Here is a 13,543-nt window from a genome sequence, read left to right as displayed (position 1 = left end):
TGCTGGAAAAGAGAGAAAAAGTTTACAAACAGATGGGGGGAAAAAAGACTTGCAACTTAATGAAATTGTTAAAACGTACTTTATTACAATTTCTCTTCTAAAAAGGGGAAGACCTCGACATTCATTTAAAAAGGACAACGTATTTAAGGTTTAAAATTCAAGTTAAAACACTATAGGCAGAGGCCACATGCAGAGAGGCAGACTACACGAAGGAGTGCCAGGGGTGCTACCACTACTCGCCTTTGGTGCAGCAAAACCAAAACCAAACTCACGGCAACCTCACAGCAAACGGTGCAGTCTGTAACGTCCCTGTGTGTTAACTCGCATGCAATTAAGTGAAGCGCCCTCACCACAGGTGCCTAGCCTCCCCACATTAGCACTCCGCCTAGGAAAGAAAAGAACTTCAAAACAAAATTAAATCACAATCAAATAAACAATGATAGCAAAGCAAAAATAATAATAATAATAATAAAAACACACATATATATATATATAGGCTATAAAGAACTGTCGTGGGCCAACTCACCACAGGACGTTCAAAACTTGCACCAAAATCCTTCACATGCAATACAGCACAGGGACAGAGCGGGAGGCAGAGAGAGACGGACAACAGCACACAGGTGTCTCATATAACCATGATTAGGTGGACTTGGGAGGGGCTGGCTCAAGGCTGCATTCATCAGCTGTGCCTAGACTAGTGGAGCATTCACCACCACATCAGCATGAAATTGCAAGTGGTTATTAAAAACGATTAAATATGATGTGCATTATAGCAGAAAATATTTATTTAATGACAAACTCACAACACTCTTAACATTAAACAATAGCAAAAGTGGGGTCGCATGCAGACCTGGCTCAATCCTTGGTACCGGAATGTGTGCACTAACAGCTCTTGGCTGCGTCTTCAACCAGAGGGCGTCTGCAAGCCGGCCTTTTGTGGGGCTTCGATTCCTGCAGGTTGGCGGACGGCACGTCACCGTAGAAGCAAGGCAGCAGCGGCCTGTGCGACCTCTACAAGCTCCAGATGTTCCACCCGTATTTAAAGGGCACAAGCCGCGTCTTCGTTTCACTGATGGTTACCGCTTGTCTCCTTTGGCCATTTCCATAGCTGTCACACTCTGCTCGTCCCAGTCACCTGCCGGACACTTTTTAAAAAGTTGAAATTGCTTGAATTTTCAAATTATTAGCTTGGATTTGGCTGAAACGGCCCTTTGGAATTATGGGAAAGTCCTAATGCCGCCGTGTAAAATGGATGTGTTGAAAATGATCATGACATATGCTTCAAATATGAACTTTTTATCGCTTCTGTGCTGACTGGGGGGGTGGGCTGCGGACCAGATGACATCTCATGTGGCCACCGCAGTGCCCTTTAGTCGTTTTGAGTGTTGGAAACATGAGCCAATGGCAAGCTTTTAAAATCTTGTTATGATTTAATGTCACCTGCGCTTGCGTGGAATGGAAGCCAGTGACGCTGCGCTGCGCTGGAGGAAAATGAGCGGCACAGCCGCCACAAAGAGTCAAGGAAGCTCACTGGGGCCAGCATCAGCAGCTCTGCTAGAGTTTCATCCAAAAGGCTACTCGCGCATCACTTTGCAGTCTTTAATTATTGCCAAACACAGCAATGAATATGCAGACAAACAATGGCCCTAATCACTCTAACTAGTCAGCCGGACTCTGAGGGGAATCGAACCCCGGACCGTCGCGTCACCAGCTCTCCTCACTAACCATTCGGCCACGGCCAACAATTGGCTTTAGTGAAGGCAGAATTCTCCGCTCCCAGCAGTGCAGGTGCTGACGTCAGGTCTGCTCTCCTGCCGATGGTGACTGCGGGGAACTGACAGCTTTCTGAATTAGGAGCCAAAGATCTTGAGCTGCCTTTTTCCTAATTCTAACTCAGCATGAAATTGCAGATGCTTATTAAACATTATTCAATATTATCTGCGTTATACCTGAAAATATTTATTGTTATGACAAACTCACAACACTCTTAACATTAAACAATCGACGCCTTTCTAAAATAATGGCCTAAGTCATTTTTTGACCAAATTAGTTTTTTTTTTTTTGCCTAAATCATCTCCTCATAATGCTGGCCTGGCCACCACTGGTAAAATTTCCTACATTCTCGCTTGAACAGAAAATGTTATTTTTCCCCTGTAATATAATGGCCTATGTCAAGAGTGTGACTTAGGCCATTTTATTTTGCCTAAGTCAAAAGAGAGTGTGACCTAGGCAATTTTACAAGCTCTTCAAGATGGTGGCGTCTTCAAGAAGAAAGATCATCAGTGTGATGTTTGTGTTTCCTTCAAGTTCATTTTTTTTCCTCATTAATGTACACACAGCACTCCATATTGACAGAGAAACACCAAATTGTAGACATTTTTATTTTTTTATTTTCATTTATTCAAAAAGAAAAAGTGAAATATCACACGACCATAAGTATTGAGACCCTTTGCTCAGTATTTAGTAGAAGCACCCTTTTGAGCTAATACAGCCATGAATCTTTTTGGGAATGATGCAACAAGTTTTTCACAACTGGATTTGGGGATTTGGGGAAAATTGTCTCGAAGCACTTTACAGAGACCCAGAGTCTGACCCCAGAGCAAGCACTTGAGGCGACAGTGGCAAGAAAAAAACTCCCTTTTAACAGGAAGAAACCTTGAGCAGAACCCGGCTCATTTGGGGGACCCTCCTGCCGATGGCCAGGGTGGGTGAAAGGAGGAAGGCAGGGTCCATTTCAAACTGTCCTTCTCTGAGAAATTGGTGTGGGAAGCACTGCCACAGAGGGTACAGGTGCCAAGTGAGCCGATAAGATGGATAAGAATGCTTCCATGTGCTCTGCCAATCAAGGAGAGAAAATTCCAGGACCTCCAGTCAATAAAACATGTCATTCCTGTTGAGTGTCATCACTTCTTTGACAATTTGCCACATGAATAGGCATCAGTCAAGCACCCAGCAAAGAATAGCTGGAGGGAGAAGTGAGGTGAGGAGATGTACATGTCTCCTCAGCTTCCTGTTTACCTCGTTTCTTATGCTATGTTGGTCACAAAGTTGCAGGTGTATAATTGCCTAAGTCACAAAGGCATGTTCAATAAATTGCCTAAGTCATTTATTTCTCTTACGTTATATAACCGACTGATAGTGTTATTAGTATTTTAATAGTCATGAATTGTCATAACCTTTAGGGGTGAAACCATAAATAAATGTCATATATTCAGTATTTGGTTGAGTTTTTTGTGTTTACTGAAAAATCTGAAAAAATGACTTAGGCCATTATTTTAGGAAGGCGTCGTATTAGTAAAAAGTCGGTCGCATGCAGGCCTGGCTCAATCCTTGGTACCGGCATGTATGCACAAACCTACCAACCACACACAGGCAAACGTCCCTTTGCAGGGCTCATGGTCATTAGGTGTTTAGCAAACGTCCCTTTGCAGGGCTCATGGTCATTACTTTGGCTTAGTGGTGGCTGGCGGACGGCACGTCATCGTAGAACCAAGGCAGCAGCAGCCTGTGCGACCGTCACAAACCCTAGATGTTCCACCTGTATTTAAAGGGCACAAGGCGCGTCCTCCTCTAACTGATGGTTACCACTTGTCTCCTTTGGCCATTTCCATAGCTGTCACACTCTGCTCGTCACAGTCACCTGCCAGACACTTTTTTAAAAGTTGAAATTGCTTGAATTTTCAAATTATTAGCTTGGATTTGGCTGAAACGGCCCTTTGGAATTATGGGAAAGTCCTAATGCCGCCGTGTAAAATGAATGTGTTTAAAATGATCATGACATATGCTTCAAATATGAACTTTTTATCGCTTCTGTGCTGAGTGGGGGGGGGTGGGCTGCGGGCTAAATGACATCTCATGTGGCCACAGCTGCCACTGCAGTGCTGTTTAGTGGTTTTGAGTGCTGGAAACATGAGCCAATGGCAAGCTTTTATCATCTTGTTATGATTTAATGTCACCTGTGCTTGCGTGGAATGGAAGCCGGTGACACCGCGCTGAGCTGGAGGAAAGCGAGCTGCACTACCACTTTCAGCCACCACAAAGAGTCAAGGGGCTGGTGGCGCTCTTTCAACATCTAGGCTGCTGTCGATGGAGAGACAGGGAGGACAGCATGGGTGAAAACACAGCGGTGTAGAAAAGAGACTAAGCGGGCTCTCCAGCAGGGCAGATGCCAAACATGAATCCATAAAGCACAAGGGACACGTGTTTTATGAAAGATGAGCGCAGGAGCGACCGTGACAACCTGACAAACGTCTGCGCACTGTGATGGGCAGCAGGTGCGCAAGAGCCACAAGGAAAACCGAACCAAACATTTCCGCACAGACAGGACAGAGAAGAACTCGGATGGGACAGGGAGAGGAGGGGAGAGGAGAGGAGAGGAGCCCAGACAAAGCATATCATCTGCACAATGACCGATGCGCGCCGATAAGACTGAGAGCAGCCCAGACCATTGTGCAAAGTGCTTTTACGCACAGCTGCTGTGATCATGGGACGTGTGAAAACGTAGGAAATATCATCCCACAGCAGCCTTTCCACTGGGTGAAATTTGATTTCTCAAATAAATGAATAGAAACAGGCCTAAATTTCTGTCTAAGTAGAGAACTTTTGACTGTTGCTCCTGTTATTTGCTTTTCGAGATGGTGACAGGTAATGAAGTGTCTGGCTCTCGCCCTTCATGGAGAGGTTCAGTAGAGGTTTGATATAGCCATGGAAACAGCGTACCTTAACCGCCCCCCGCCAGAAAAGACACCGACCAAAAGCCACGGTGTATATCAACGCTGCTTTAAGGATCATTGGGGCCAGCATCAGCAGCTCTGCTAGAGTTGCACCCAGACGCTCCTCGCGCATCACTTTGCAGCCTTTAATTATTGCCAAACACAGCAATGAATATGCAGACAAACGGTGGCTCTCGCTACTCTAACTAGTCAGCTGGACTCTGTGAGGAATGGAACCCGCAACCATTTTCCTTTTTCCTAATTCCAACTCAGTGTGGCGAGGGACATTAAAGGGAGGATTGAAATTACCCACAACGCCACCTGGGGACTTGCACCCCACGAAATTCCTAGCGTAAGGACTTAGTAAAAGTAAAAGACAGACAGGTACATTACTGAGAAAGAGGCGTGAGTCGAAAAGTATATTCATGTATTTAATAATCTAAATAAATAAATGAATAAATGGATTAATAAATAAATAATAAATAAAATAAAATAAAATAAAATAAAATAAAATAAAATAAAACAAAACAAAAAGCCGGGACTGGAACTGCTGGAAAAGAGAGAAAAAGTTTACAAACAGATGGGGGGAAAAAAGACTTGCAACTTAATGAAATTGTTAAAACGTACTTTATTACAATTTCTCTTCTAAAAAGGGGAAGACCTCGACATTCATTTAAAAAGGACAACGTATTTAAGGTTTAAAATTCAAGTTAAAACACTATAGGCAGAGGCCACATGCAGAGAGGCAGACTACACGAAGGAGTGCCAGGGGTGCTACCACTACTCGCCTTTGGTGCAGCAAAACCAAAACCAAACTCACGGCAACCTCACAGCAAACGGTGCAGTCTGTAACGTCCCTGTGTGTTAACTCGCATGCAATTAAGTGAAGCGCCCTCACCACAGGTGCCTAGCCTCCCCACATTAGCACTCCGCCTAGGAAAGAAAAGAACTTCAAAACAAAATTAAATCACAATCAAATAAACAATGATAGCAAAGCAAAAATAATAATAATAATAATAATAAAAACATATATATATATATATATATATATATATAGGCTATAAAGAACTGTCGTGGGCCAACTCACCACAGGACGTTCAAAACTTGCACCAAAATCCTTCACATGCAATACAGCACAGGGACAGAGCGGGAGGCAGAGAGAGACGGACAACAGCACACAGGTGTCTCATATAACCATGATTAGGTGGACTTGGGAGGGGCTGGCTCAAGGCTGCATTCATCAGCTGTGCCTAGACTAGTGGAGCATTCACCACCACATCAGCATGAAATTGCAAGTGGTTATTAAAAACGATTAAATATGATGTGCATTACAGCAGAAAATATTTATTTAATGACAAACTCACAACACTCTTAACATTAAACAATAGCAAAAGTGGGGTCGCATGCAGACCTGGCTCAATCCTTGGTACCGGAATGTGTGCACTAACAGCTCTTGGCTGCGTCTTCAACCAGAGGGCGTCTGCAAGCCGGCCTTTTGTGGGGCTTCGATTCCTGCAGGTTGGCGGACGGCACGTCACCGTAGAAGCAAGGCAGCAGCGGCCTGTGCGACCTCTACAAGCTCCAGATGTTCCACCCGTATTTAAAGGGCACAAGCCGCGTCTTCGTTTCACTGATGGTTACCGCTTGTCTCCTTTGGCCATTTCCATAGCTGTCACACTCTGCTCGTCACAGTCACCTGCCGGACACTTTTTAAAAAGTTGAAATTGCTTGAATTTTCAAATTATTAGCTTGGATTTGGCTGAAACGGCCCTTTGGAATTATGGGAAAGTCCTAATGCCGCCGTGTAAAATGGATGTGTTGAAAATGATCATGACATATGCTTCAAATATGAACTTTTTATCGCTTCTGTGCTGACTGGGGGGGTGGGCTGCGGACCAGATGACATCTCATGTGGCCACCGCAGTGCCCTTTAGTCGTTTTGAGTGTTGGAAACATGAGCCAATGGCAAGCTTTTAAAATCTTGTTATGATTTAATGTCACCTGCGCTTGCGTGGAATGGAAGCCAGTGACGCTGCGCTGCGCTGGAGGAAAATGAGCGGCACAGCCGCCACAAAGAGTCAAGGAAGCTCACTGGGGCCAGCATCAGCAGCTCTGCTAGAGTTTCATCCAAAAGGCTACTCGCGCATCACTTTGCAGTCTTTAATTATTGCCAAACACAGCAATGAATATGCAGACAAACAATGGCCCTAATCACTCTAACTAGTCAGCCGGACTCTGAGGGGAATCGAACCCCGGACCGTCGCGTCACCAGCTCTCCTCACTAACCATTCGGCCACGGCCAATAATTGGCTTTAGTGAAGGCAGAATTCTCCGCTCCCAGCAGTGCAGGTGCTGACGTCAGGTCTGCTCTCCTGCCGATGGTGACTGCGGGGAACTGACAGCTTTCTGAATTAGGAGCCAAAGATCTTGAGCTGCCTTTTTCCTAATTCTAACTCAGCATGAAATTGCAGATGCTTATTAAACATTATTCAATATTATCTGCGTTATACCTGAAAATATTTATTGTTATGACAAACTCACAACACTCTTAACATTAAACAATCGACGCCTTTCTAAAATAATGGCCTAAGTCATTTTTTGACCAAATTAGTTTTTTTTTTTTGCCTAAATCATCTCCTCATAATGCTGGCCTGGCCACCACTGGTAAAATTTCCTACATTCTCGCTTGAACAGAAAATGTTATTTTTCCCCTGTAATATAATGGCCTATGTCAAGAGTGTGACTTAGGCCATTTTATTTTGCCTAAGTCAAAAGAGAGTGTGACCTAGGCAATTTTACAAGCTCTTCAAGATGGTGGCGTCTTCAAGAAGAAAGATCATCAGTGTGATGTTTGTGTTTCCTTCAAGTTCATTTTTTTTCCTCATTAATGTACACACAGCACTCCATATTGACAGAGAAACACCAAATTGTAGACATTTTTATTTTTTTATTTTCATTTATTCAAAAAGAAAAAGTGAAATATCACACGACCATAAGTATTGAGACCCTTTGCTCAGTATTTAGTAGAAGCACCCTTTTGAGCTAATACAGCCATGAATCTTTTTGGGAATGATGCAACAAGTTTTTCACAACTGGATTTGGGGATTTGGGGAAAATTGTCTCGAAGCACTTTACAGAGACCCAGAGTCTGACCCCAGAGCAAGCACTTGAGGCGACAGTGGCAAGAAAAAAACTCCCTTTTAACAGGAAGAAACCTTGAGCAGAACCCGGCTCATTTGGGGGACCCTCCTGCCGATGGCCAGGGTGGGTGAAAGGAGGAAGGCAGGGTCCATTTCAAACTGTCCTTCTCTGAGAAATTGGTGTGGGAAGCACTGCCACAGAGGGTACAGGTGCCAAGTGAGCCGATAAGATGGATAAGAATGCTTCCATGTGCTCTGCCAATCAAGGAGAGAAAATTCCAGGACCTCCAGTCAATAAAACATGTCATTCCTGTTGAGTGTCATCACTTCTTTGACAATTTGCCACATGAATAGGCATCAGTCAAGCACCCAGCAAAGAATAGCTGGAGGGAGAAGTGAGGTGAGGAGATGTACATGTCTCCTCAGCTTCCTGTTTACCTCGTTTCTTATGCTATGTTGGTCACAAAGTTGCAGGTGTATAATTGCCTAAGTCACAAAGGCATGTTCAATAAATTGCCTAAGTCATTTATTTCTCTTACGTTATATAACCGACTGATAGTGTTATTAGTATTTTAATAGTCATGAATTGTCATAACCTTTAGGGGTGAAACCATAAATAAATGTCATATATTCAGTATTTGGTTGAGTTTTTTGTGTTTACTGAAAAATCTGAAAAAATGACTTAGGCCATTATTTTAGGAAGGCGTCGTATTAGTAAAAAGTCGGTCGCATGCAGGCCTGGCTCAATCCTTGGTACCGGCATGTATGCACAAACCTACCAACCACACACAGGCAAACGTCCCTTTGCAGGGCTCATGGTCATTAGGTGTTTAGCAAACGTCCCTTTGCAGGGCTCATGGTCATTACTTTGGCTTAGTGGTGGCTGGCGGACGGCACGTCATCGTAGAACCAAGGCAGCAGCAGCCTGTGCGACCGTCACAAACCCTAGATGTTCCACCTGTATTTAAAGGGCACAAGGCGCGTCCTCCTCTAACTGATGGTTACCACTTGTCTCCTTTGGCCATTTCCATAGCTGTCACACTCTGCTCGTCACAGTCACCTGCCAGACACTTTTTTAAAAGTTGAAATTGCTTGAATTTTCAAATTATCAGCTTGGATTTGGCTGAAACGGCCCTTTGGAATTATGGGAAAGTCCTAATGCCGCCGTGTAAAATGAATGTGTTTAAAATGATCATGACGTATGCTTCAAATATGAACTTTTTATCGCTTCTGTGCTGAGTGGGGGGGTGGGCTGCGGGCTAAATGACATCTCATGTGGCCACAGCTGCCACTGCAGTGCTGTTTAGTGGTTTTGAGTGCTGGAAACATGAGCCAATGGCAAGCTTTTATCATCTTGTTATGATTTAATGTCACCTGTGCTTGCGTGGAATGGAAGCCGGTGACACCGCGCTGAGCTGGAGGAAAGCGAGCTGCACTACCACTTTCAGCCACCACAAAGAGTCAAGGGGCTGGTGGCGCTCTTTCAACATCTAGGCTGCTGTCGATGGAGAGACAGGGAGGACAGCATGGGTGAAAACACAGCGGTGTAGAAAAGAGACTAAGCGGGCTCTCCAGCAGGGCAGATGCCAAACATGAATCCATAAAGCACAAGGGACACGTGTTTTATGAAAGATGAGCGCAGGAGCGACCGTGACAACCTGACAAACGTCTGCGCACTGTGATGGGCAGCAGGTGCGCAAGAGCCACAAGGAAAACCGAACCAAACATTTCCACACAGACAGGACAGAGAAGAACTCGGATGGGACAGGGAGAGGAGGGGAGAGGAGAGGAGAGGAGCCCAGACAAAGCATATCATCTGCACAATGACCGATGCGCGCCGATAAGACTGAGAGCAGCCCAGACCATTGTGCAAAGTGCTTTTACGCACAGCTGCTGTGATCATGGGACGTGTGAAAACGTAGGAAATATCATCCCACAGCAGCCTTTCCACTGGGTGAAATTTGATTTCTCAAATAAATGAATAGAAACAGGCCTAAATTTCTGTCTAAGTAGAGAACTTTTGACTGTTGCTCCTGTTATTTGCTTTTCGAGATGGTGACAGGTAATGAAGTGTCTGGCTCTCGCCCTTCATGGAGAGGTTCAGTAGAGGTTTGATATAGCCATGGAAACAGCGTACCTTAACCGCCCCCCGCCAGAAAAGACACCGACCAAAAGCCACGGTGTATATCAACGCTGCTTTAAGGATCATTGGGGCCAGCATCAGCAGCTCTGCTAGAGTTGCACCCAGACGCTCCTCGCGCATCACTTTGCAGCCTTTAATTATTGCCAAACACAGCAATGAATATGCAGACAAACGGTGGCTCTCGCTACTCTAACTAGTCAGCTGGACTCTGTGAGGAATGGAACCCGCAACCATTTTCCTTTTTCCTAATTCCAACTCAGTGTGGCGAGGGACATTAAAGGGAGGATTGAAATTACCCACAACGCCACCTGGGGACTTGCACCCCACGAAATTCCTAGCGTAAGGACTTAGTAAAAGTAAAAGACAGACAGGTACATTACTGAGAAAGAGGCGTGAGTCGAAAAGTATATTCATGTATTTAATAATCTAAATAAATAAATGAATAAATGGATTAATAAATAAATAATAAATAAAATAAAATAAAATAAAATAAAATAAAACAAAACAAAAAGCCGGGACTGGAACTGCTGGAAAAGAGAGAAAAAGTTTACAAACAGATGGGGGGAAAAAAGACTTGCAACTTAATGAAATTGTTAAAACGTACTTTATTACAATTTCTCTTCTAAAAAGGGGAAGACCTCGACATTCATTTAAAAAGGACAACGTATTTAAGGTTTAAAATTCAAGTTAAAACACTATAGGCAGAGGCCACATGCAGAGAGGCAGACTACACGAAGGAGTGCCAGGGGTGCTACCACTACTCGCCTTTGGTGCAGCAAAACCAAAACCAAACTCACGGCAACCTCACAGCAAACGGTGCAGTCTGTAACGTCCCTGTGTGTTAACTCGCATGCAATTAAGTGAAGCGCCCTCACCACAGGTGCCTAGCCTCCCCACATTAGCACTCCGCCTAGGAAAGAAAAGAACTTCAAAACAAAATTAAATCACAATCAAATAAACAATGATAGCAAAGCAAAAATAATAATAATAATAATAATAAAAACATATATATATATATATATATATATATATATATATAGGCTATAAAGAACTGTCGTGGGCCAACTCACCACAGGACGTTCAAAACTTGCACCAAAATCCTTCACATGCAATACAGCACAGGGACAGCCACAGCAGGGACAGAGCGGGAGGCAGAGAGAGACGGACAACAGCACACAGGTGTCTCATATAACCATGATTAGGTGGACTTGGGAGGGGCTGGCTCAAGGCTGCATTCATCAGCTGTGCCTAGACTAGTGGAGCATTCACCACCACATCAGCATGAAATTGCAAGTGGTTATTAAAAACGATTAAATATGATGTGCATTATAGCAGAAAATATTTATTTAATGACAAACTCACAACACTCTTAACATTAAACAATAGCAAAAGTGGGGTCGCATGCAGACCTGGCTCAATCCTTGGTACCGGAATGTGTGCACTAACAGCTCTTGGCTGCGTCTTCAACCAGAGGGCGTCTGCAAGCCGGCCTTTTGTGGGGCTTCGATTCCTGCAGGTTGGCGGACGGCACGTCACCGTAGAAGCAAGGCAGCAGCGGCCTGTGCGACCTCTACAAGCTCCAGATGTTCCACCCGTATTTAAAGGGCACAAGCCGCGTCTTCGTTTCACTGATGGTTACCGCTTGTCTCCTTTGGCCATTTCCATAGCTGTCACACTCTGCTCGTCACAGTCACCTGCCGGACACTTTTTAAAAAGTTGAAATTGCTTGAATTTTCAAATTATTAGCTTGGATTTGGCTGAAACGGCCCTTTGGAATTATGGGAAAGTCCTAATGCCGCCGTGTAAAATGGATGTGTTTAAAATGATCATGACATATGCTTCAAATATGAACTTTTTATCGCTTCTGTGCTGACTGGGGGGGGTGGGCTGCGGACCAGATGACATCTCATGTGGCCACCGAAGGCCCTTTAGTCGTTTTGAGTGTTGGAAACATGAGCCAATGGCAAGCTTTTATCATCTTGTTATGATTTAATGTCACCTGCGCTTGCGTGGAATGGAAGCCAGTGACGCTGCGCTGCGCTGGAGGAAAATGAGCGGCACAGCCGCCACAAAGAGTCAAGGAAGCTCACTGGGGCCAGCATCAGCAGCTCTGCTAGAGTTTCATCCAAAAGGCTACTCGCGCATCACTTTGCAGTCTTTAATTATTGCCAAACACAGCAATGAATATGCAGACAAACAATGGCCCTAATCACTCTAACTAATCAGCCGGACTCTGAGGGGAATCGAACCCCGGACCGTCGCGTCACCAGCTCTCCTCACTAACCATTCGGCCACGGCCAATAATTGGCTTTAGTGAAGGCAGAATTCTCCGCTCCCAGCAGTGCAGGTGCTGACGTCAGGTCTGCTCTCCTGCCGATGGTGACTGCGGGGAACTGACAGCTTTCTGAATTAGGAGCCAAAGATCTTGAGCTGCCTTTTTCCTAATTCTAACTCAGCATGAAATTGCAGATGCTTATTAAACATTATTCAATATTATCTGCGTTATACCTGAAAATATTTATTGTTATGACAAACTCACAACACTCTTAACATTAAACAATCGACGCTCTTTCAACATCTAGCCCAGGTGTCTTCAGCGTTGTTTAGGCCAAGGACCCCGAAACTGATGGAGAGATAGAGTAGGGACCCTCTACGCCCTTGTATTTCATAAAATTGAGTTTTATATTAAACTGAGCCTAGTGCCATGTGTAAACATATCTTCTTACTGTGCATCTAGTACTAAGCTATTCAAACATTACACAGGTTCATATATTAACAACACTCTTAACATTAAACAATCGACGCTCTTTCAACATCTAGCCCAGGTGTCTTCAGCGTTGTTTAGGCCAAGGACCCCGAAACTGATGGAGAGATAGAGTAGGGACCCTCTACGCCCTTGTATTTCATAAAATTGAGTTTTATATTAAACTGAGCCTAGTGCCATGTGTAAACATATCTTGTTACTGTGCATCTAGTACTAAGCTATTCAAACATTACACAGGTTCATATATTAATGTTTTTATTTTAAACGTGCAAGGTACAGTGAGTAGAGAGGCCGTGTTGCTGCCATTTATAAACATAGGCATCTCGCTTTTAAATAATATAGCAGCGTGCTTCCTTGTGTCTGGGATCGTAGTTACCTGTGGGACTTTATAGGCTCTAGGCCAATTAAATTGTGCCAAATGATGGCACAGCAGCGAAAGGGGCGGGTCCTCCTGTTCTTGTGTAGAAGGCTTGGAGGGACAGGTCTAGTCTCCTACAGTGAGTGACCCGGTGCCCAGCTTGAGAGAGCTCCTGTGTGACCTCTGATTTACATATATTTCAAGAATATTTCTTGTATCACCCTTGGACAAATGTTACTTCATTATAGGGAGCATTATTGTGCAATAAATTATCACATGCAGTAATATCTGTCAATGTGTTAAATTGCTGACCAGGAAATATATTTTCTTTATTTGTGTCCAATGAAAAGACTCCTATTCCCCTAGATGTTTAGTCAGCAGGAAAATAAAGCAGTTGCTCAGCTACAACAATGTCCATCTGAGCCT

Source organism: Toxotes jaculatrix, chromosome 1 (assembly GCF_017976425.1).
Source record: "Toxotes jaculatrix isolate fToxJac2 chromosome 1, fToxJac2.pri, whole genome shotgun sequence".
Lineage (NCBI taxonomy): Eukaryota > Metazoa > Chordata > Actinopteri > Toxotidae > Toxotes > Toxotes jaculatrix.
Note: the sequence above shows the minus strand (reverse complement) of the source record.